Genomic DNA, 21752 nt, shown 5'->3' with positions numbered 1-21752 from the left:
TACTTATATACCACACCTCCCCAACGCTATTGAAGGGCACCTTGCTTCTTTAGTTGGAGAGATGTATTTGTTTGCCTTTTGGCAATTTCAAGAGTAAGACATACCAGAACTGCTTTAACAGTGGGCAGCGACATAAGTAGCTAACGTTTGGTGAACTTTGTGCTCAACAACTAAGGCTCTCCAGACCAGAGTTTTACAGCACCCGACCTCAGTCGGAAGAGGGGTATCACTTTTTCCTACAGTCCTGGGGAGCGGTCACAAAGGACTCCTGTCTCTAGTAGGGATGTAACGGTATAACGGTATACCGTTAAAGATACCGTGAACCACTCAATTGAACAATAATAACCGTCACATTGTTCATACCGGTATACCGTTTATACCGTTAAGTGTGCTTTTCAATCTGATTTGGAAAGGCTGCAGTAAGCAAGTGCTGCACAGTCTTGGTCTTGCACTGTTGGATGTGCCATCTGCCAAGTAGTTTTAGTTGGAGCAGTTTTTAATGCCATTCCATAAACCACGCGTGCCTGACACAAAATCAATATGTTAGCAATAAGAATAATAAATACAGTGCCAAGAAGGGAAAGGGTTTACTTTGGGTTGGTGGCTTTGGGGTTTATAGATTTATAATGGATAATGTTTGCTAAACATATGACAATGGGGGATTTCCCTGGTTCTATAATTGAATTTACATATAATAAGTCACACTGCGAAATTCACTCATCTCTGTGGGTATTCCCTGCTGCCATACCAAAGGGTAACATGTCCGTGATTACATGAACACCTTTTGGCCAGCAAGTAAACTAAAGGCTGTAACGTAAAGTGTGTGTGTGTGTGTGTGTGTGTGTGTGCGCGCACAAGCTTATACTACCATCAGTCTCCGTTGATCTGTGGCATGCAGGTTATAAAGATGGCAACATGTTCATCTTCACCAGTAGCCAGTAGGGGAGCTAAAGGCCAAAATGACCACTTAAGAAAAGCTATTCAGTTTGCTTTGCCAGTCGCAGCAGGGTTCCGCCCCCCCCCACCTCCTCCTCTCCACATGTGTGTTTTGTGGAAGCAAGGGGTGGCATTTCAGTAGAAAGTATCTTGAAAAGCCAAATTCTGGCCCTGGGTGTCTGGTTTTGTTTGTGATGATAAATCTGACAATTTGTGACCTTTTAGAAAATATTAAGATTGGTTAACTCCACCTGCTATACCGCGATAACCATGATATACCGTCATTTGGCAGGAAGGTTATCGTACCGTCATAAAACTAATACCATGACACCCATAGTCTCTAGTGCTTTAAAGTCTGTTTTATCTTTCCAGGGAAGGTGGCCTGGGAGTGAGCAATTAGATTAAATTTAGAAGGACATTAGAGATGGGACAATGGATACAAATGTTCCCCGTGAGTTCCTTCAGGTATTTTACCCATCCATGTTCGCTGTGCTCAAAGAAAAGTGAGGTCTAGATCATGGGTTTACAACCTTTTGGCTCCCACAAATATTTAGATCACAACTCTGTAGGACACGAGAGTCCTAGTCCAAATCATTTGGAGAGCCACTGGTTGGAGACCCTGATGTAGATTAAGCTCGAGTCTCTTGTGGGTCAAAACATACCTATCAAATGACACCATCAACATGGTATTGTTTGCCAAAATCCTGGGTTATCTGCAGCCAGGTGGCTGGTGGTCTGCTCAAGGCTGCCTACCATCAAATACTGGTTTGGTCAGGTCAAAGAAGGTTCCTGGCATTTATAGCCATTAGCCAGATTCCCAATATATTGGGCTGGAATTTGGCTTCCCTGTGGCTCATTGTGCCATCACCAATCGGCATCATTCAGGCTTTGTCTTTAACAAAGTTTGCACTTCAAGCCCTATTTGAATGGCTGGCTAGTGAGAGTGTCCTCCTTGTTGATGCTGGAGGAGGATGTCGGGGGGAATATTGGAAATAATTTTGTCAATGGGGCTTTCAGTCTGTGCCCCTTAAGGCAATGTGGTCTATACACTGAGACCATCTTTCTTTTGAGATAGTTTAATATACGTCCGGAATTGGGCATCGACTCTGTTAGCATTTCACTACCCACTCAGTGGCCAGTGGTGGGAACAGGGGGTTGTTGGGGAGATCTATCATTATTGGCCCCTCTCCTAGTGAGACCCCTAGCACAGTCTGCTGGAGCTGTTTTTTTTAATCCTGAATCAGTGGAGCCTTTTCCACTCATTCATTCTTATGAGCTCTGTCTTTTGGAACTCTATTCTTTGTAAATCTACCTGTACTATGGAGTCTGTCTGCTCAATAGCACTTAAAGGCATCTGTGTTATACTACTGCAGCACACCGCTCCTTATGGGCAGTGTTTCTGGGACCCGTAGTGTCCCCCTTTAAGATTATTTTCCTATATCCTTGCGTAACTACAGTTCTGGTGTCTCTCCCAAAACTCTATAGTCTGAGAGATTGGCACACACCTTCAGTGGAGTGCTAAATGGATATTTAGTATCCCCCTTCTCTCTGCTCCTTTGACGTTTTAGTCACATAGACAATCACCTAGTTATGGCTGGTGGAAGTGGACGTGTTCTACCAACTATTGTGTATTATTTTATACCGCTGGCTATGTGCATAGCTTTGGTAGTGCACAATAGAGGCACCCAAGTACTAACTTGGGGCCTCCCTTCTTTTTTTGCCATTACTAGCGTGGTTGTTATTTGTTAGCCCTTATAGCATTCTGGGATGGGGGGGGCATCTGTGTGTGTTTTTCCTTTGGTGGGATCCAGTAGGTATCTCTGTCTAGGCTCCAGAGTGTCTAGGCTGGCAGAAAGTGGAGTCGTCGTCGTCCACCCCCCGCCCCTGTCCTTTGTCTGCCAGAGTGCCTTAATAGGACCAGCTCCCACACGGGGTCTGGCTGTCCTGATTGGACAGCCAAACGCCCCTTTCTGTAAAATTCTGAGAGATTGCAGAGGAGTGTGTGCTGGAACTGTATAAAATGTGAGGCTTCTTGCGTGTAAAGCTAGTAGACCACTGGAAACAGAAGTAACCAAAGAAGAAGACTACGAGAGATGCCTGCAGATCCATTGCAAGACCCTTAAGCGACCACTGCTGTCCTGACCCCTTTTTCTAAACGACAGAGGAGCTCCAAAGAGGATGGCTCCTTCCCTTTGCATGTGGGAACAACCAGTCCCAAGATGAACTTTGAAACAAGCCATCTCCCTAGACGCTTCGAGCTGCACAACCCCAGTACCAGGAGACCTGCTGCCCATTTTGAGTACATTGTTGTGGGAAGACCGAATCCGTCCAAATCTGTGCTGAGCCCAAAAGGACACTCCAGAGATCTGATCCAACTCGCTCAGACCCCCTCACCAGAGTGTGGGACTGCAGGAAGGGGAAGAAGATTGACCTCGTGCCCTTTGTTGGTGCTGCTGAAAAGGTGCCAAAACCGCAGAAGTTGCTGAAAGACGTGCTACAGGTCCTCCCTCGAGACTGGTGCGGAGAGACACCGTCCGCTGTCCTGTCTTTCGCCACCAGACCAAGGAATCCGGAGGTCCGGTCCAGAGATGCCACATCACGGCGGAGCCAACACAAACACTTTCTTCAAACTAAAGGTACTTTGGGGGAAAGGTTATTGCTTATCTGATTCCAAGAAGTCGCTCCAAAGCGTTGGAGTGCACCTAAAGGTGTCCAGGCAACTCCCTCTTACCTCTGACCCAAGCTACTGCTTGTGTCCCCTTCTCTGGTCCGTTTTTAGATCTCCTTTGTTAGTTGCCAACTTGCTACTTCAATAACTTTAGACACTGGAAGAAATCTGTAGGAACTCTTCCTTATTCGCTGTTTGCCAAGACTTCAAGCCCTCTCCGAACTCCCTTTAGTTAGGTTTGCGCTTTTGGACTTTAAAGACTTGCCAAGCAAAGAAACAGTCTCTAGAACCATGTACTAAGCTCATGTTGCACTAACCACTTATTGTCCTCCCTTTAAGTGACTTTTCTATGTGTTTGCAGAGTAAATGCATTACTGTATGATCTGTTGAAAACCGCATGAGTGCGCGAACACTGATAATACGATAACCTTGTCCTTTACCTTTCTAACGTTACTACAATTGTAACCACGAACACACACAAATGTGAAAGCGCCCTTTGAAGTGTATTATCTAGTATTCCTAAGTGTTCTACCATAAACGTCTGAACTATTTGTGATTCTGATGTAAATATAATAAATATATATCTTTTATATGAATATATGTGTAAGTGCTTCTTTGCTGTGCCCGTCTAGCTAAGATTCAGAGTACTTACCTACAGCTCACATCTTCCTCTTAAGATAAGCCTGACTGCTCTGCCACAATACCAAGGTTCTTAGCTAGTACAGACTGATACTAATAGTTGGGGGATCTACAAACCATTGGGATAGCGTACTAAAGTCAAGACGTTTAAGGCTTCCATCAAGAATATGTTAGTAATGGCAAACATTTGACATTATAAATACAACTAGTTTTAAAAAGTAGAACTTCATTGTGATTGTTCTCTGTTTTCATGTACTAAATATCCCAAGCAATCCCAACTCCTAATTAGGGGGTATTTTACAAAGAGGAGGTGTAGAAAATGCTAACTCTTTTTTTTTTATTGCAGCCAGCATACTGTTAATGAGGATTTAGCTATTTAGGTGGCTCTCTGTGTCATATTCTGGATGTGCCACTTGCATCCTCACTTCCCGTCCTTCTAGTGCAATGGAAAAGAGCCTCTTGGATCTAGTTTATCAGCACATGCCACCATCTAGGTGAGGGTTTGGTTGCCCACTCAAATCCCCAGCCAATGGTCTGGATCATGTCCTCCTAACGGACATGTCTAGCTAAGGATGGGGCTATTTCGGGCTGTTTCTAAGTGACTGGCCTGTGTTCGCTGGAAGACTGGCAGTTCCACACTTAAGTATTGGATCGGATGGCTATATTGCTGAGGATTAGGGCTTTCCTACCCTTTGCTAAAGGTAGAAGTAAATAGGCCTGCGTTCTCATGGACACTACTACAAGGGCCAGTTAGGGGTGCTGCATGTGTCTGGGGTGTGTCGCAATCATTTTTTATGGTGTGTGAAACGGTTGAAATCCTTTTTTGAAAACATCTAGGGAGAAGGGTTCAGACTCTTGGGGAGGAGGGATCTGCTACTTGTTCCTCACATTGGGCATAGTTAGATCTTTTGGGTTTTCAAATTCCTTTGCACACCATCTTTTAATTGTTCTCTGTACCCTGGCCCATAGATGCAAACGGATTGAGTTGCCCAATGTCATGCTTGTGCAATCCATTGATCCAAGAGGGATCTGCTCACCCCTTTCCTCATTTTCTTTGCTTGTTTGCCTGGTCTCTGATGTAATGCCAGGTTCCTTCCAAGGCTAATTCAGTTATTATCCAGGTGGCAGGGAAAGGTTACACAAGATGCCAGTGTAGGGAAATGATTGTGCGTTTGCCACTGGCCAAGAGAGTAGGTCATTGCCTCTACCTCAGTCACCATGTGTTTGCTAGGATTTGAGGGTTGTTATTTTAGTGCAGAAACCGGTTCAACTTGTGCCCCCCTGAGATAGTAAACTAGTGTCTAGGAAGTCCTACCTTTTGGTGGTGGTTCTGCTGAATTCAACATGCCGTGTCTGTGAACTAGAGGCCCTCTCATTTGGAGTTTTTCATGGGGTCAGATAGGCACACAGGTACATTTTTTTTTCTCCAAAGGTGATGTCCTTTATTTTGGTTCGGAGATCGTAGTGTTAACTTTTTTCCCGACCGAGGCTTGTTTCGTGGAGTAGGTCCTTCTAATGTGGATCGGCAGAGTTTGGTGTTCTGTCTGGAGCACATTGCCATGATTGAAGTTTGCGATGCTTCAGACAGGCTTTTTGTGACCTACGCATGTTCCTCCGTGGGCAAAACAACCACCAAAATACCCATTGTCGACTGGGAAATGGCTTGCGTTCTAGCATTTTATATGGTAGCAGGTCTTTGACCTCTAACTTGCAGGCACGTGCACCTAGAGCAAAGGCAGGATATGCAGCATTCTTTTGCCATGTGCATCTGGTGGTCTAGTGACTGACAGTTACGGGTTGTAGCGGGAAGCTACTGTCATTCTTCAAACATTTCGCAACGCATGTGATCTGAAGGTTGATGCCCAAATGGTCAAGCCTATTCTTGATAACCTTTTGCTTTTTTGATTTCAAGTGTGAAGAGGTTGTCACCAACTTTTCAGGGATTTTTGGTCCCCGATCCCACCGCTTTAGAGCATGAGAAGCTGGATGTGGAAGCACAATGTTCTTACAGTTCATCTAAGTTCTTGGACTTTGTTTGGGACACTTTATTTGGATGACGACCCTCCTTTCCTCACAGCAGCTCCCCACCCATCCTCCTCTGTAAATGTATAGCAAGGTTTTCCTATGGGCATTGACAGAGAGGAAAAAGAGGGCAGAAAGGATATGGTCAACCTGGCCGCAGAAGACACAGATTGGGTAGTGGCGCATCTACCCTGCACCCCGCCCCCCCTTTGTATGTCGTATATGGAATGACCATCTGACAAGGAGAACAAGAGTCCCTACAGAGAGGAACTTTTTCGATACTTCTGGGTTTAGGATTGGGATTGTCTGAGCTGCCATTTGAATATTTCTGACGTGGTTGTTCCACCTCTTGTAAATGTAATATTGTTGCTGTGATTTAGATGGGTCGCTTTGTGTCGTGCAGCGCGGCCAAGAGCTACATAGTGCAGTGTACAATTTGTACCCTTTGAAGATGGAACTGGTAGGAAGCAGCATCTCCTCATCCTGGTATATAGCTGCTACCCCCTTTCAAAACAAGATTTGGGGGATTTTGGGGGCAAGTAATGGAGGTTACAATTTAAACAGAGTAGCCTAGCGACGACAATGTTTATGGAAACACCAAGAGATTACAATATGTATAAAAAAAGCTGAGCCATTGCAGTACATGTGTGGAAGTGTCGAGACATTCCAATCTGCACAAAGGTGGCACCAGCCGAGTGTGCGTAGTAGTGCTGATTACTATGTGCCCACAAGTGACATTGCTTATAGACATTTGACAAAGTGTGACAGCCGCCCCCCCCCCCACGCCCACTGATCGCTCTTTTCACCAACTGTTGAGAGATGTTTGTTGAACAATCAACTAATCAAAACGTATACCTTCTGGTGCTACAGCTACGAACATATCTTTGGAGCCTTATATCACTGACAATACATTGGTGGAGAAAGCACACTGCCAGTGTCCTAGATCTGTAAGGTGGCATAATTGACATTGTCACAGAACATTCATAGGCAACATTAACGGTGTGCTGGGTGCTGATGTGGTTATTGGAAAAAGAAATCTCACCTATCCATAAACAATAACCTACACCACAAAATATGCTGTTTCACAATATACATTTTGGTTTCATACATATTTACTACATAACACGCACACTGGTCATTTTCAAAGGTATGACCAAACTTAAGTCAGACATACAACTATCTAAAATATATATATATATACATACAAAATGACAAATGGGATCAACACAAAATTCCATCTAGACCAATCGGCCCCATCTCCCTTCCTGAATAACTGTACTGCTGTTTCCCTCTCCTTCACGAACTCTCTTTGGAGAAATAACCACAGAGTAAAAATTAACAATTATTTCATAGTCTGTGAGGATCAGGAAAATGTATTACTTTTTTGTGGTGTTCAGTAGGCATTGCAGATTATTTCAGTATTGTCTGAAGTTATCTTCGTGTATTGCACATGGCGACATGATTTAGTCTTTTCGGAGACATGGTTGAATCTAGCAAGGTTTTCAGTCGTTGCATAGCACTGAAGCGTCACTCGGCTTCACTGGAAGAAGTTGGAACAATTAAGAGGATCCGCATTGGCTTCACCTATGCAAAGAAAACTTTCTTTGGGAAGGATCCTTCCGAAAAATGTCTACTAGTTCTGAGACTGACTAACACTTGTGGACGCTTGATAAGGTTGCTAATTGTGCATAGAGGAGGACATATCTGATTTCTGGGTATTTAACAATCATTTTAGAGCTTCTTCCTGGTTGGAGGAAGAGTTAATTGGAAGAGATTGGAATGTGGGAGAGTGAAAGAAGGGAGTGGACCGTGGGAGAGTTAACAGTGGTGCTAAAATAAAATTATTCAGGTGGGGGCGCATTTGAGAGTAAGCGAGGGGTATATATACATGTAGATAATGACCACAGTAAAGGTAAAATCCAATTACTTATTTGCCTATTACCACACCTGCTGTAACACTTTAGATTCGACTTGGAAGAAGCACTGGTGAAGCCAACAGTTTTGGCCCATCTATAAATATTTTATAGTCGTTGTCATAAACCTAGGCACTGATGCTAATTAGCAGATATTTCCATCATAAATCCCGAGAGTACTACAGTTTCTAAGGTATTGCAGTGCAAGATTCCATTATGCCCATTATGCAAATTAATGGCAAATTCCATTAGGCCCAGTTAGCTCAGTAAGGCCAGCTACCAATATGCAAAGTTATTAGCAACGGCAGACTCAAATATGCTGAGCTAGCTGTGTGTGTGTGTGTGTGTGTGTGTGTGTGTGTGTGTGTGTGTGGTGCTGAGGCATTGTGTAGTGTGCATTTCTGTTGACAATGTGTGTGATGGTGAGGGCAATTTCGTGAACAGCACAATACTGGGGGCAGTGTGTGAGCATGTGTGCAGTGCAAGATGTTGTGTGTGGGGGGTTGCAGGAATGGAGGCTGGGTGTGTGGAGCAGTTTTGAAACTGAGCCGTGTGGCGATGGTGAGTACAGGGCGGAAGGAAGTGTGTGAAGAGCAAGGTTGGGGTTGTGTTCATTCATGCATCGGGGATGGAGCGAGTGTAGAGCAGTGTAGTGCCTGTGTACACATGTGCAATATGGGGATTGTACGAGTGCAGTGCAGGTGTGCAGTGGGGTGCTGTGTTTGTGTGTGTGCAAAGTGCATTTGGGAGGTGTGTATGCACAGTGCTGGGCAGTGAAGATGTGGCATGCAGTAAGATATATTTGCAGTGTGGGAGTGTAGTGCAGCGAGTTGGTGTGTGTGTTTGTGTGTGTGTATATGTATGTTTATGTGTATATATATATATATATATATATATATATATATATATATATATATATATATATATATATACAGTGTTGGGGTGGTTTGTGTGTGAATGTAGCTAGGGGCTTGTGTTAGCTGATGTTGGTGTTTGTGCAGTGCTGTGAGCTCCCTGTGCAGGTCTGGCACGTTTATTACCAAAGCGCAGTTGGGCAAATGTTAAAGGAGGCCCTTAATGGTGAACACATCTAGGAACACTCCTCCTTTCAATTTACCTAATAAATTAACAAGAAATGCCTTTCTCAATTTTCAAAGAAGGTCTGTTTTGCCAACTTTAAGAAACAATCAAAGGTAAGTTGAAATAATAACATTGTTTTTGCTCTTCCAGATGGAATCGTGTAGCTTCTTAACACTCGTAATCAACAAATGTTTTAAGACTCACTGAATGGCACTCATTTGATTACTTTCAGTAGGATAAACGTTGACTGATGAGATGGGGTTGCAGATGATGCATCAACTCCCTGAGCTATTGTACCATCTACATTATTTCAATGTAATAAATGTTCAGCAAAAGTACACACATACACATTTACTGAATGTATTTAGATGTGTTGATAATAGAGCAGCAAAGCTGGGTCACGTAGAATTTGGGTCAGTCTGCTAGGTGGCTCTGGGGCAGGGTTAGTGGGGATTTTCAGTATGTTTGAGAGTTCCCCTTGCCTAAAAGATGAGAAAAACAGTCCGATATGCAAGTGGATTGTTGAAAATATATCTGCACCCTGGCAGGGCGCTAGGAATGCAGGCTTGAATCGGCGATGAAAGCCTGCGCTCCATGCCACCTGATGGGCGACACCAATGCTGCCATCTCCACCCCCTACCCTCTGTGCCCTTTTTTCCTTCCTTTTCATCCCCCTTACATTTTTGCAGCAGCTACACGTAGAGAGGGAGAGAGGGAGATAGATGACAGGAAGGACCCAAGTTGTACCTGGGAAGGTGGATCAGAAAGGAAAGTGGTCAGCCAGGCCAGAGCCTGATCAGTGATACCCAGGTTGTCGCGGAGACGATTGTGCAGGATAGTATGGTTGACTGAAGACAGAGGGAATGTTAGTGGAGGTTGGAGAGCAGGTCTTCGCGGATGTTCAGGAGAGCAGTTTCCGTGCTTCTGGCAGCTCTGAAACTAGATTGGTGGTCATGGTGAGAGCCAACAGAGTCGGAATGAAGATTAAGATGGGAGATGGCCAGCTTTTCCAGGAGTTTCCCCAACAAGGGAGTAATGGACATTGGGCGATAGTTAGCCGGACAGGAGGGATCAGCTGTAGGTTTCTTGAGGAGAGGATGCACAAGGGAGTGCTTGAAAGGGGATGGGAAAGTTCCAGAGGTAAAGGAATGGTTACAGAAATCAGCAAGGGCCGGAGCGAGGGTATCAATGTGTTCCTTAATGGTTTTAGAGGAACAGGGATGAACCTGTTTTGATGAGGCTTTCATAGATTGGACTTGTCTAGCAACCTCATCCAGGGAGAAAAAGGAAAGGAGGAGATAGGAGGGGGGGGTTGTCTGAGGGAGGGTCAGCAGGCTGGGAAGGAGGGGGAGGGGACAGGGGGTAGAGGAAGGAGGGCAGAAGAGCAGAAGAGAGTGAGGACAAGATGTCCTGAGTTTTGGACTTAAAGTGAGGGGTAAGAGAGTTGCAAAGTGTCTGGGAGGTGAGAGGAGGGATAGAGACTGCAGCAGGGTTGGCCAGGATTCCCTCGCCTGCATTTAAAAAATAAAATAAAATATTCGGTCATAGTGAAAAGGCCAATTTATTTTATCAAGTAGACCTAAACCGTTGATTTTCCTTGGCTTCTACTTCTCTCAAAGTTAACATTAATATTAACTGATCTTGAAAGATATCTATGCTGTTGCTCATGACGGAGGATGGGTAAATTTGTATTTTCTTTTTGATCTAGTTGGTTTAAAACGATGGTGGTCCAAAATCAGCTTCTATGTCATTATTCATTGCTGATGCCATTGCAGTCCGATCCATATCTTTAGATATATATCTTTATAACATTCTTACAGATGTTGCCCCTAAACTAGAATCTTCCAATTTATGTAGTTCAAATAGTTAAAGGTATGTTGGCAATTTTCACTTTGCTCAAAGTCTTTTTAACGCTGGCTCTACATGCCTTTAGAGATGCATTAAAACAATGTTTGAATAACTTTGGTGGTCAAGCTTTGAGTATACTCAAAGGATTCTCATGGCACAATGGCATCCCTTTCTCCAAATTCTTTACTTCGCTTTTGGAAAGTGTATTATTTGTAGACTTCTGCATTTTCTATTTTCCTCTCATGCCACAAAGTGCAAACCTCCCTTGAGATATTGTATCTCTTTGATGCTGTCCCTTTGTCTCACTTTCTCAGTTTAATTTTACCCCACAATGTCCTCTGCTCCTTGTTTGCCATTTTCCATCTTGGTGGAGCAATCGCATCCCATCGAAAAAAATAGAAAATGCAGTCTTAGGGGTTTACAAATATTTTCATTTTCTGAGTGGTGTATCTATAACAAGGTTAGTAATTGCGACCCAGTAGTTGTGTTCATTTGATACGAAGAGCACTTTGACAAGGCCAGTACCCTGGCATTGTCAAGATTGGATGGGAAACCTCTGAGCCAGTTGTGGGAGGCCTACCAGGGAGAAATTCAAAGCCAGTCCATCCCCTGAGGATGGTGGCAGTTGAGGACCCCAGTTCCTGCCTCTCCCCACCTTCCATGGTGCAAGTATGTATTTGTTCAGTACAATCTTGACTTGTGCCATGCCTCCTAAGACCAATGCTCGCCAGAGTCTTTATCTTTATTCCATAGACAAAATGATTGTCCTGAGTAGTAGTAAAAACCAGATAAGGGTCAGCACCCTGACCAGCACCGTACATGAACATGGCAAACTCCAGCAAGATAACGAAAAGCACAGGATCTTTGCTGTCTTTAACACCTCCTGGGAGGAGAAGAAAGGGCCAGATTGGCCAGGGCAAGTGGGTTGATGGAAGCAGGAGGGAAAGTACAAGATTGGAAATGGGAAGCAGGAGGGTGTGACTTTTGCCAGTGAGGTTGGAGGAGGTGGCAGACTAGGAGACAATTAGGAGGAAGGATGGAGAAGCTGTATGTGAAGGTGATTTCTAGAGCAGGTGAGCTATTGGTTAGTGAGAGCAAGTAGTTCCGTGTGAGCGAGCATATGAGAGGCTAAGTTGTAGCTAGGGAAGAAACTGTAAAGAGTGTATGTGTAGTGCTTGTGTGGGTGAAATGAGGGTGTCTGTGTAGAAAGGTGAGTGGAGTAGTAATTGTAGTGTGGAGGAGGGAGGAGTACTAGGGAGGAAGTAGTGACATCAAAGGGTGGAGGCAAGACTTAAGAAAGGAGTGAGATACCTCAGAGGGACAGAGGAAGATGCAGAGTGTAGGAGTAAAGGGAGGGAGTTGGCAGGAAAAGTGTAGCCAGAGGAGAACATCGGGAAGAGCGAAGGAGAGGGGTACCTGGTGTGATGGGAAGGAGACCATCTGGCAGTGTGTCTGAAAGGCAAAATCAGTTAGCCCTTTAGAACACGAACCACTGGCTAGAGTAGGTAGAGTCTAGGAAATCCCGAAGGGAGTATAGATCAAGAAGGTGTATTGTCGATAGGTCCTCTCCTCCGGTTTCAAACAAAATCTAGGCAGTAGGAAGAAACAATCGGTATACACTAACCTGGGGAATAGGGAACCCTGGGTTAGGGGGAGGTGCTTTTATAAACTAGAGGGAGGCCCTCGTCCCATCCAAAATTCAAATAAAATCCTTGAACAATCGCAGAGCATTGGAGTATTCTTTAAGCCGTCTATGACAGCATTTTGGGAGGATTATAACTTTGGAGCTGGCCCAAATAAATGCATACCTGTGACTTGAATGTCTTTGGTATGTTGTATAGGGTTGCGTCAATATTAGACAGTTATATTGGGGGCGAGGTGGTGGGCTAAAACTTGCGCTTACCCCGCAGTTTCTCTTAGGCCAATGTTTGGTCTCTCCTACAGCTGTGAGAAAAAGGTGTCTCACCCACCAGTCCCAGGGGGTCTCTCTCTCAGGTGGCTAGGGCACGGCCATCACCTTTGGATCCACTGGGGTGGACCATTGTGTGAGGATCACTTGGGTGAGGGGTCTTCAGGGAGTGGGAGACCTGATGGCGAGACGCGGCACCCTCCTCCCTGTAAAACCTTTACCCAATCCTACCCGGTAGGATATTTGGGAACTTTACCCCTTTTCCCTTCACGAACACTTTCATACGGACAGCCAGCTCTGGGAGAAAGCACTTGCACCTGAGCATTGTACCTGAAATGTCCCACTACTATGGTCGGGCAAGGCCAGGCAATTACTGGTAACCACCCACACCGGACTGTCAATAAGCTTCCCCACATGGATAAAGACGGAGCATGAGACCACACTCTGAGATGGCAAAGCACGTGAAGGAACAGCGTTTTACAGACGGCAACTGAACGAGGGGAGAAAGACTGATGCGCAAGGAGGGAGATATTCTTGACCTTTCCAGCGAGAAACCGTTACTTTGCAGAATCCTTCAGATTAAAAACCGTAAATTCAGGAAACCAGACGGAAGAATCCCGCATTTTGTATCTCCTGCATGGCTGACCGAGTCGGGGAGGAGCAGCAGCCACTGTGATACCTACCTTGGCTTCAGGATGAAAAGCAGCGCCAGAGAGATCAACACAGCTGGTGAGTTGGGGAGACCGATGCAAGACGGGTCTGTGTTGAAGTCAAGGTTGCAAGCTGCAACATTTTATAAAGCGCGCAAGAACAAAGATTACTAACGCGTGTGATGAAAGATGCAAGGAAAGCTTAATTGCTGATGGATGTTTAAACTTTAACAGAGGAAGGTACAATACCAGTGACAGAGTGGTCTGGCACCACAAGTGTGCTCATTCGAAGGCCTCTTTGAGCTATCCAGCCAAGAAGCGGCAGAAGTGAAAGTAAAAGATGAGAATGAGAAATTAAGTGAATTGAAATGGTCCTGCAACGGTTTTAGCAAAATCCACCGCACAATCGAAAGTCTTTGATTTTTGATACAAAGAGGAAAGCTTAGAAAGTGAGATTATATGGCCTGCACGAGGAAGACCAATTTTGAAAATTGTGTTTAAAGAGGGTCTGAGCTTGAAAGAGGGAGACCCATGGTGAACAGTGGACCTGAGAACTTATGAATATGAAAATCCTGATAAGGAACTTTGGTGCTTGTTTGTGACGTCAGGACCTCTGCAATAAGAGACTTTTATTGGGAAAGAGACTTTGGCGCAAAAATCCCTAAAACCTATGCTTTGTACTATATCCTTGTGGCACAGAAGCCAGAGTGTGTGCAAATCTCGAGCGTGCCGCCATGTCCCCTGCTGAAAACGTGGGGAAGGGTAGCCAACTGCTCAACTATCTTGACACATAATTTCTTGAACACATTTCTTTTTGCATACATTGTTGTCGCACACCATTTTGTTTTTAGAAGTAAGAATTGGCAATCGGTTTATTAGTATAGGCCATTTTATTTTGACAGAGACACGACTAGGTCTGCGTTATTATTTGATGGTTGCAGCTCGCTCCCCTCCTTAGATTTAGGGTTAGATAAGCAACCGACCCATTGAAGTTCAATAAACGCCCTTGAACTGAGATCACGTGTCTGTCTTCACTGTTTGATACCATGCCTGCCTTACACAGCCCAAACCCCTGGATTCACGCCAAACCTAAGCATCTCTGATCTTGCATGCAATTCTTTTGTAGTTTCTCAAACCTTTATAGCAGTTTTCTTGTAAATCTAGCCAAAAGTGGCTCAACACCTGCTAGTAATATCCGAGTTTTCCAATGCTGTCCGCACAACCACATACCCTATTTTAAACAAAAGTATCGGGCATTTTGTCTGCAGGCCGGTCTCCAGCCCACTAATACAGTAAAAGGCACCCCGATTGGCTAGTCTTAACTGTAAACCAAGGGTTCAACATTTTTGGAAGGGTATAGTAGCCTGGGGCACTCTAATCCTAGGCAAGATCTCAATAAAAGAAACTCAGTGAAAATGCCTTAGTAAAGGGGAAGTCACGAATGTTTCTCAAAATACGAAAACCCACAAGTTTGACAAAACCTGGCCACCCTCTGCGCTCTCCAAATATGCCAAAAACAGATGCCCACGATTCGTGCAGATCTACGGAAGGAAAAGTACCTGAAACTGATTAGGGTCCTTTTACATTTGATGTGAGGGCAAATACAAAAAGAAATTCCAAAACTACTGTAAAAATTTAATTGCAAGATCCGATTTCACAGAGCAATTGGCAAAAAGAGACATCTTGAACTGTGAACAGGGCGGCAGAGTTCGTCGTTTCACGATAGTTATGCTGCTCTAAGACATTTTTTTTGTCTTGCACCCATAATGTACCTTCAACAATTATTTTACTGAATCACAAGGGTCCCTTTAACAACGCGTTTCACCAAATATATATAAAAAGCTGGTAAGATAGCTCAGCGGGTTAAGCTCTCACTGCTGAAATCTGTGTGTTATCTGGAGGGCCCAGATTAGAATCCCGGCAAGGTCGATTCAACCTTACGATGTTGATAAAATGAGTACATATTTCGGTTGTATTTTTTAAAAAAGAATTCTGTGTAAAGCGCTTTGGATAATGACACATTTTTATGTGTATATGACATTTTTAATGAAGACTGCTATCTGTCTTATGAATGTGATCTGTGCAAGTGGGTCCTCTCCCTTGCTTGTCAAGAAGCATTATCCTGGAAAGGGCCATCCAGGCTCCACGTAGAAGGGCTGAGAAACGCTAATATGAATAAAGGTCCAAGACCTGATGGGGCAGAGGTCTGGGAGGTTGAAGGAGCATCAACAAACGCGACCTACTCGTTGACCACCTCTCTTCCCTAGACTTATGAGCATATATCCCAAGCCATTACCATGCAAGAGAAACATCTGTGCCATCTGGGATATGGTCTCATCGAAATTCCCTTTATCATTGAATCTGTTGTTTTAATTCCAACTAAACCTTTCTCTGAACTCTAGATACTGTGAGGAGGGTTGTATATGCGCAGATATGTGACCTGCGCAACCACGTCTTCATGTGCAACCTCCCTACTAATGAATAGCCTTCTAAAGTTCCAGGGCAAGCTCGGAGGAATGCCCGGACTCCTAAAGCGTGGAACCAAAGGAAGGTGCAGATTTATGTGAACCATGGGTTTATGAAGCTATGGTGAGGACGAAAACATTGTTAAATCGATGAATGGGATGGCAGTCAGAAGGCCTCCCTGCCTATCTGGTTACATGCCTATGTGAGTCTCCCCACCCAATGATGGAATTCACCAATTGTATGGGATGCGCGGCGAAAAGCTTTGATATTCCGCTTAAAAATCAAAGCAGCCAATATGGGCTTTTGTTTTGTCTAATGGCGCTATCCGAGCCCTCTCTTTCGGTTCTTGTCCATGGCCATATCTGGTTGGTTGAGATGAAAGTCCCCCTTTCAACACTAGCCAGTTGTGCATAAGGGCATGGATTCTGGCCCTCGGCGCCCTCTTACACTGCCACAGCATGATTCAGTAGTGGCAGCTGCAGATAGATCAGTACATCTCGATTCCACCTGAGAGAGCAGGAAGGAAGATGTATAGCTTTGGTAAAAAGGTGGCAAGTAAACCTTCTTTGGCTAGAAAAGCAAAACAATATCTTGCCAAGTTAAGAAGATGTGAGGGTGATTTGGGAGAACGAGTGGGTGGATTCAATATTTACTGCGGAAGATGAGATTGTTTTTCTTAATTGGTATCTTGATGATGATGATGATGATTGATGCAGCGATTGATTGGGCAGACCCTCGCTTCAGAAAGATGGCTTGCTCTTCATTGGTGACGAGGCAGTGCTAGTTGAAATCCACTGGTTTTTATCCTCGCTTCTTCATTGTCCTTGTCCTAGGGATAACAAGCCCAGGTTTCTTAATGGGCTAGCCTCCTGGGCCAACACAGAGGTCTTAACCCACACTCCTAACAGCGGGTATTCCAACCCCTGCTTAGGGTTTTTTTTGTCAGCTTTTAATAGCCTTACCCTCGTATCTTCACTACACCTCTGGACAAGACACACCCTCTGGCGGTGTACTCCGCCTTCCAGTCTCAAGCTTATGTGTAACCCTTATTGCTGAGCCATGCTCTCTTTCGTAGAACTGATTGCCTTGACTGTACAACAATGGATTTTTCCCCAGTCTCTCGTTTCTTTAAACATGTTATGTTTTACCCTTTCCTGTCGGCTATGTTTCCTATTCTAACTGTTGTTCACCGCTGTGGCTGGTTATTGACCTCCTGTTGGTATTTATTAGTAATTAAGGGGTGCACAGTAGCGGCCATCCTACCATTTTTAAGTCTGGTGAAAGTGATGCTCTTCTTGCGGATTTAGGTCTCTACTGTGCCTCCAGGATGGTGGACAGCTAGTCTTGAATGAAGTGCATTTCTCTCATGGGACACAGCTGGAAAATGTGCTGCGATTTTGCCCTTGAGCCACTGACACCATCTCTCTTTACCTGGCGGATTACATCTTGGGATACTTTTAACTAAGCAATAATATCTGTGACGGAGGACTTCACTGGCCAGAACGACCCTGGCCCGAGATAAATACTTGAGCCCGATGCAGTTTCTGGCCTGTGAAGCCTGCTGCTGCGGGTATTATTGCTATCGGCACTTTTGGGAAGGGAGGTCAATCGTGCACATTTGGATGAGGCAGACGCCTGGAAGTGTGCAGTAGGGACTTGGGCAGGGTACAGGGGCGTTGACAGGGGATATAGTGCGAGGGTGGTGTATGTTTTTGCGGGAAGGGTGGTGTATGTTTTTGCTCCATTGTACATGGGGAACCAAATGCCATCTTCGGTAGTAGCAGCCATATTGAAATTGAGGCAGAGTTGTGCGCTGCTACCAGATTCAGCGGCTTAAGCCACACGCACATGGAAATACGTGTATGCATGCAAGAATAGGGAATAGATTGTAGCGTGGGTAAAGGCCAGGGCCACCGACCATCAAAAACTGTTAAACTCCCAATCGATCAAGAAAGATCACAAAAAAAGGGACCAGTTGCCTTCACCATAGATCACGTGATTTGTGCTGCGAGGTGCCGGGAGGGGTAAAACACCACAGCCAAAATGAGGGTGGGGTGCCTTGGATGGGCGCTGACATATCTGGAATCCAGCTGTAGTCTTTTAGATGCAATGACCTCCAAGTATCCTCTTAGACCTTGTCTTGTTAGAGATAGAGCATGCATTGTTTTTCCTTGGATAATCACTAATTGTAGCTTCATGCCTGATGACGCGTAAGGAGGAGCCCACGCTGAAGAAGATGGACAGAAGGGGCTAGGACCAATGGCCTTTCATCCCTTATGGAGCAGGTAGCCTACGTATAGGGTCTCAATCAACCCGCCATTTGGGTTTGTACATTATGTAATTTACGTTACAGGTGACGCTGTATGCCTTCATAAAGTGTTGCTCTTAAGGATTTTGCTAGAATGTTCCGTGGTAGCTTAGTACTTTGCTGGCGCATCTTTATTTTTGTGGAAATAAACCTTGTTCTCCTTGCAAGAGGTGCGCCTGGCCTTTCTCCCTGGTGGGTTGCATTTTTTCTGTTGTGAGCATTGAGGCCTTTCTCAACATTTTTGGTGACCCCTGACGTGAAACCAGCGACCTGTGCGAAGACTGAGGCTTTTAGGCCGCATCTCTGGTGGGATCGCGCCCACCTACGGTGACCAGTCCCAAGTGTGCAACCCGCAGTGGTGTACAGGAGCCATTTTCACAGAATTCTTGTCTGCTCTTTGGAGCCGGGCGCGGCTCCTAGGAGAGTGCAGGCCGTTATTGGGACCCTGTGACGGAGGAGCTTGGGTGAACACGCAGATGAGTGAGTGGGGAGGTGTAGAGTGTGTGATGATGACGTAAGAGCGTGAAAGGCCAAGTGGTGACTTTTGTGTTTAAAATTATTATTATGATTGAGGACATAACAAAAAGGAAAACAGGAGTGTGGGATCCTTTCCGAGTAAGGGGAGAAGGTGGCGCCATTTTCTATTGTGATAAGGAGGTTACAAAAGTAGGATCTGTGTATAATTGGAGAGCCCGGTTTCCTGTCCCCAATATATTTTGGGAGGGGGAAGAAGGCAGAGTAGTGGTTGTTGTTTTAGCTAATTATTTTAGTTTGTTTTAGTGCTTTGAATTATTATTGTAAATTTAGTGGAGGCCGAGGGAGGGCCTGCGGAAGTGTTGCGAGTGTGAGTAGTGTGAAATGTGGAAGTGTGCACGGGGGTGGGGTGGACAGGGGCTGACTGGGAGGTGGGGACGGAAGACTGGTATTGACGGCTATATTAACATTGTGTGTGACGCACAACTAGAAGCTTCTTTTGAATATGGGGGTGATGACTCCACTGGAGTACATGTGTAGTGCGTTGCCATTGTACAAGGATAAGATGAAGTACCACAAGCAGTGGATAGTAGAGACCCGAAGGGGAATGCCCCGCCCCCTGCCAGTGCATGGTACTGTTAAGAGGGATATTAGTGCACATGATTACGTTCCTAACTGCTAAGTATAAAGGTAAACCACTGCATAAGCGAAAATAGATTTTACATTTGTGGAAAACGGTGGAGAATGTAGAGAATACCGCCAGGTGGATACCCTGACACGAAGATGGTGCCACCTAAAATATAGTAAACAGAACCGCACCAGAGGAAGTGCTGCAATCCATGCCTAGATAGGGGCTTTAACCACTTACCGCCCACCCTGCCACAGGATACGCTAACATATGTGCCCCGCCTGCCACTTCTCCACCCCCATATCGACCAACCCCAAACAGCCTTACACAGCGGGAGACCAAATCAAAGAAAAAGTTAGAGGAGGCATTAGAGGCAACACAAGCGAAGGTGGCCTGGTTGAGGGCAGTAAAAGAAGGAGGGTAAACCGGCATGTGGGTTGGACGGTGGAGTGCAGGAGACCTTTTGTTCAGACTGGATTGCACTGCTATTAAGAATGTGCATGTTGAGAAGCACGTAGTGGAGATTGAGGGGCAGAAACTGCAGGCTATGGGACAGTAAGGTCAGACAGGGAAGCACATCAACAGGTGCAGGAAGGAGAATGGGATGGTGTGGAAGAATTTGAGGATGAGGAAGGTGAGGCACAAGGGGCTCTAGAAATTACGTCAAGGGTAAAAAACCTTGTGGGGCGAGCAATTGGGGAGCAGATCCGTGCGGGTAGCAAGGAAATAGGGAAGTGATGGATGGAAAGCGAAGCAGGGAGTGGGCACTCAACTGCCGTTATTGAATAAGGGACCCGGGTGGGCACATTGGGTGCCGTGGGCCCAGATGACTAAGAATAATTTGATCAAAACTCTCCTGCCCCATACTGCCGGGGCTGGGAAGTGGTTATATGCATTTGAGAAGCAGACTGCAGGAATACTTTTGGCGTTGGGAGATATGAAGAGTTTACTTGTTGCAATTGTGGGTAACCAGGCTGGGGAAGTTTGGATATAGGCCAGGTGTCCAGGAGTGAAGTTACATGATGACACGCAAAATGGGGACTTCTTTAACAGCACAGGTGTGGGTGAACTGCGGCGGGCGTACACTGACACACCAGACTTGCAGTCCATAATGCAGAACACAATGGGGGATGATGAAGATGCTGCTCAGTACGTTTTAAAAGTGCAGGAAGTGTGGCGAGCAGAGGCGGTGACCAGTGGGAACGATCAGTTCCTCTTTTCTATTTTGTTATCAAGAGGGGATTGCCCAAGAAAGTTATGAAAGCGCTTGAAAAGATAGTGGGTTTAGAGGCGAAGGGTTGGGCCATGATTCAGACTATAATGCACCATTGCAAAAGGATTAAAGAACGAGAAAAAGAAACAGCTCAAAGGTTGCAGGCAGAGGAAGCGAAACTAGTGCTGAATAAGTTAGCTGAAATAGCAGTGGAAGGGGGTGGTGATGTCGAACACTGAGACAAATTCAGTAGAGCAGGCGGCAGCTCGCGCAGGATAGCAGTGTTTTGACCAAGCAGAGGACGGGCAGTGGGGCGGTGGACTCACGCATCTGTATCCTGAGTGACACCAAGGGGGTCAGAAGCAAAGAATTTCAAGGGAGCAGAAGGGTTTCGGCAGAATGAGACCCAGAGGTAGTATGGCAACATCTCATGTTTGGGCTGTGGGAAGTGGGGACATTTTGCAAGAGTGTAGAAGCAGGCAGTGTAAAACGCATACACTGAACCTGCCCCAGCACTACTAAAGCCACCTAAATTCACCTCTATACCTTATGAAATACACCAGGCCTACACCCAGCTGCCACCAAACCCCCACACGTGCAGGCCCAAGCACTGGCTAATGTGCAACCCCAAGCTGGCCAGCAGAACACCTTGTACGGAGGCCAAATGCCCAGACCCAATGCAGTACTGAATGGGATGGTAGCACCTTACCAAAGGGTCAGTGTCATGGGAGGAAACCCCTTTCATGTTCCCAGGTACTAATACACATCCTGATTAGCATAGCCCACAGAACGCTCTTGCGTGTCCAGTCCTGTTCATGAATACCCACCCTGACGAGGAACCCTAGTGGGTGCTGAGATAGGCACTAAGCAATTCATCTTTATGGTCGCCACAGGTGCCACTAAATCATGCACCAGTGAGTGAAACTTTCCATTATCTGGTGAAACCCCTGGGGGACACCACAGGTAGCGAAAAAGGTAGCGGAGAGGAAGGACCCCAG

General features: G+C 45.4%; 1 protein-coding gene across 11 annotated transcripts in view; it reads left to right on the top strand.

Annotated features, from left to right (window-relative positions):
• Positions 1-21752, top strand: part of GNG7 (G protein subunit gamma 7) — a 796319-nt gene that overhangs the window by 248319 nt on the left and 526248 nt on the right. Inside the window, exon 1 of one of the 11 annotated variants that reach the window (XR_011302996.1) lies at positions 21152-21166. The exons of the other annotated variants lie outside the window; for them this stretch is intronic. The gene's annotated coding sequence lies outside the window, so the exon portion shown is untranslated. Of the gene's footprint in view, positions 1-21151; positions 21167-21752 lie in introns of those variants that run through there. 11 annotated transcript variants of the gene reach the window in all.

Source organism: Ambystoma mexicanum, chromosome 1p (assembly GCF_040938575.1).
Source record: "Ambystoma mexicanum isolate Mex_15411 chromosome 1p, UKY_AmexF1_1, whole genome shotgun sequence".
Classification (NCBI taxonomy): domain Eukaryota; kingdom Metazoa; phylum Chordata; class Amphibia; order Caudata; family Ambystomatidae; genus Ambystoma; species Ambystoma mexicanum.
The sequence above is the reverse complement of the archived record's forward strand: the minus strand, read 5'-3'. Positions and strand labels throughout refer to the sequence as shown.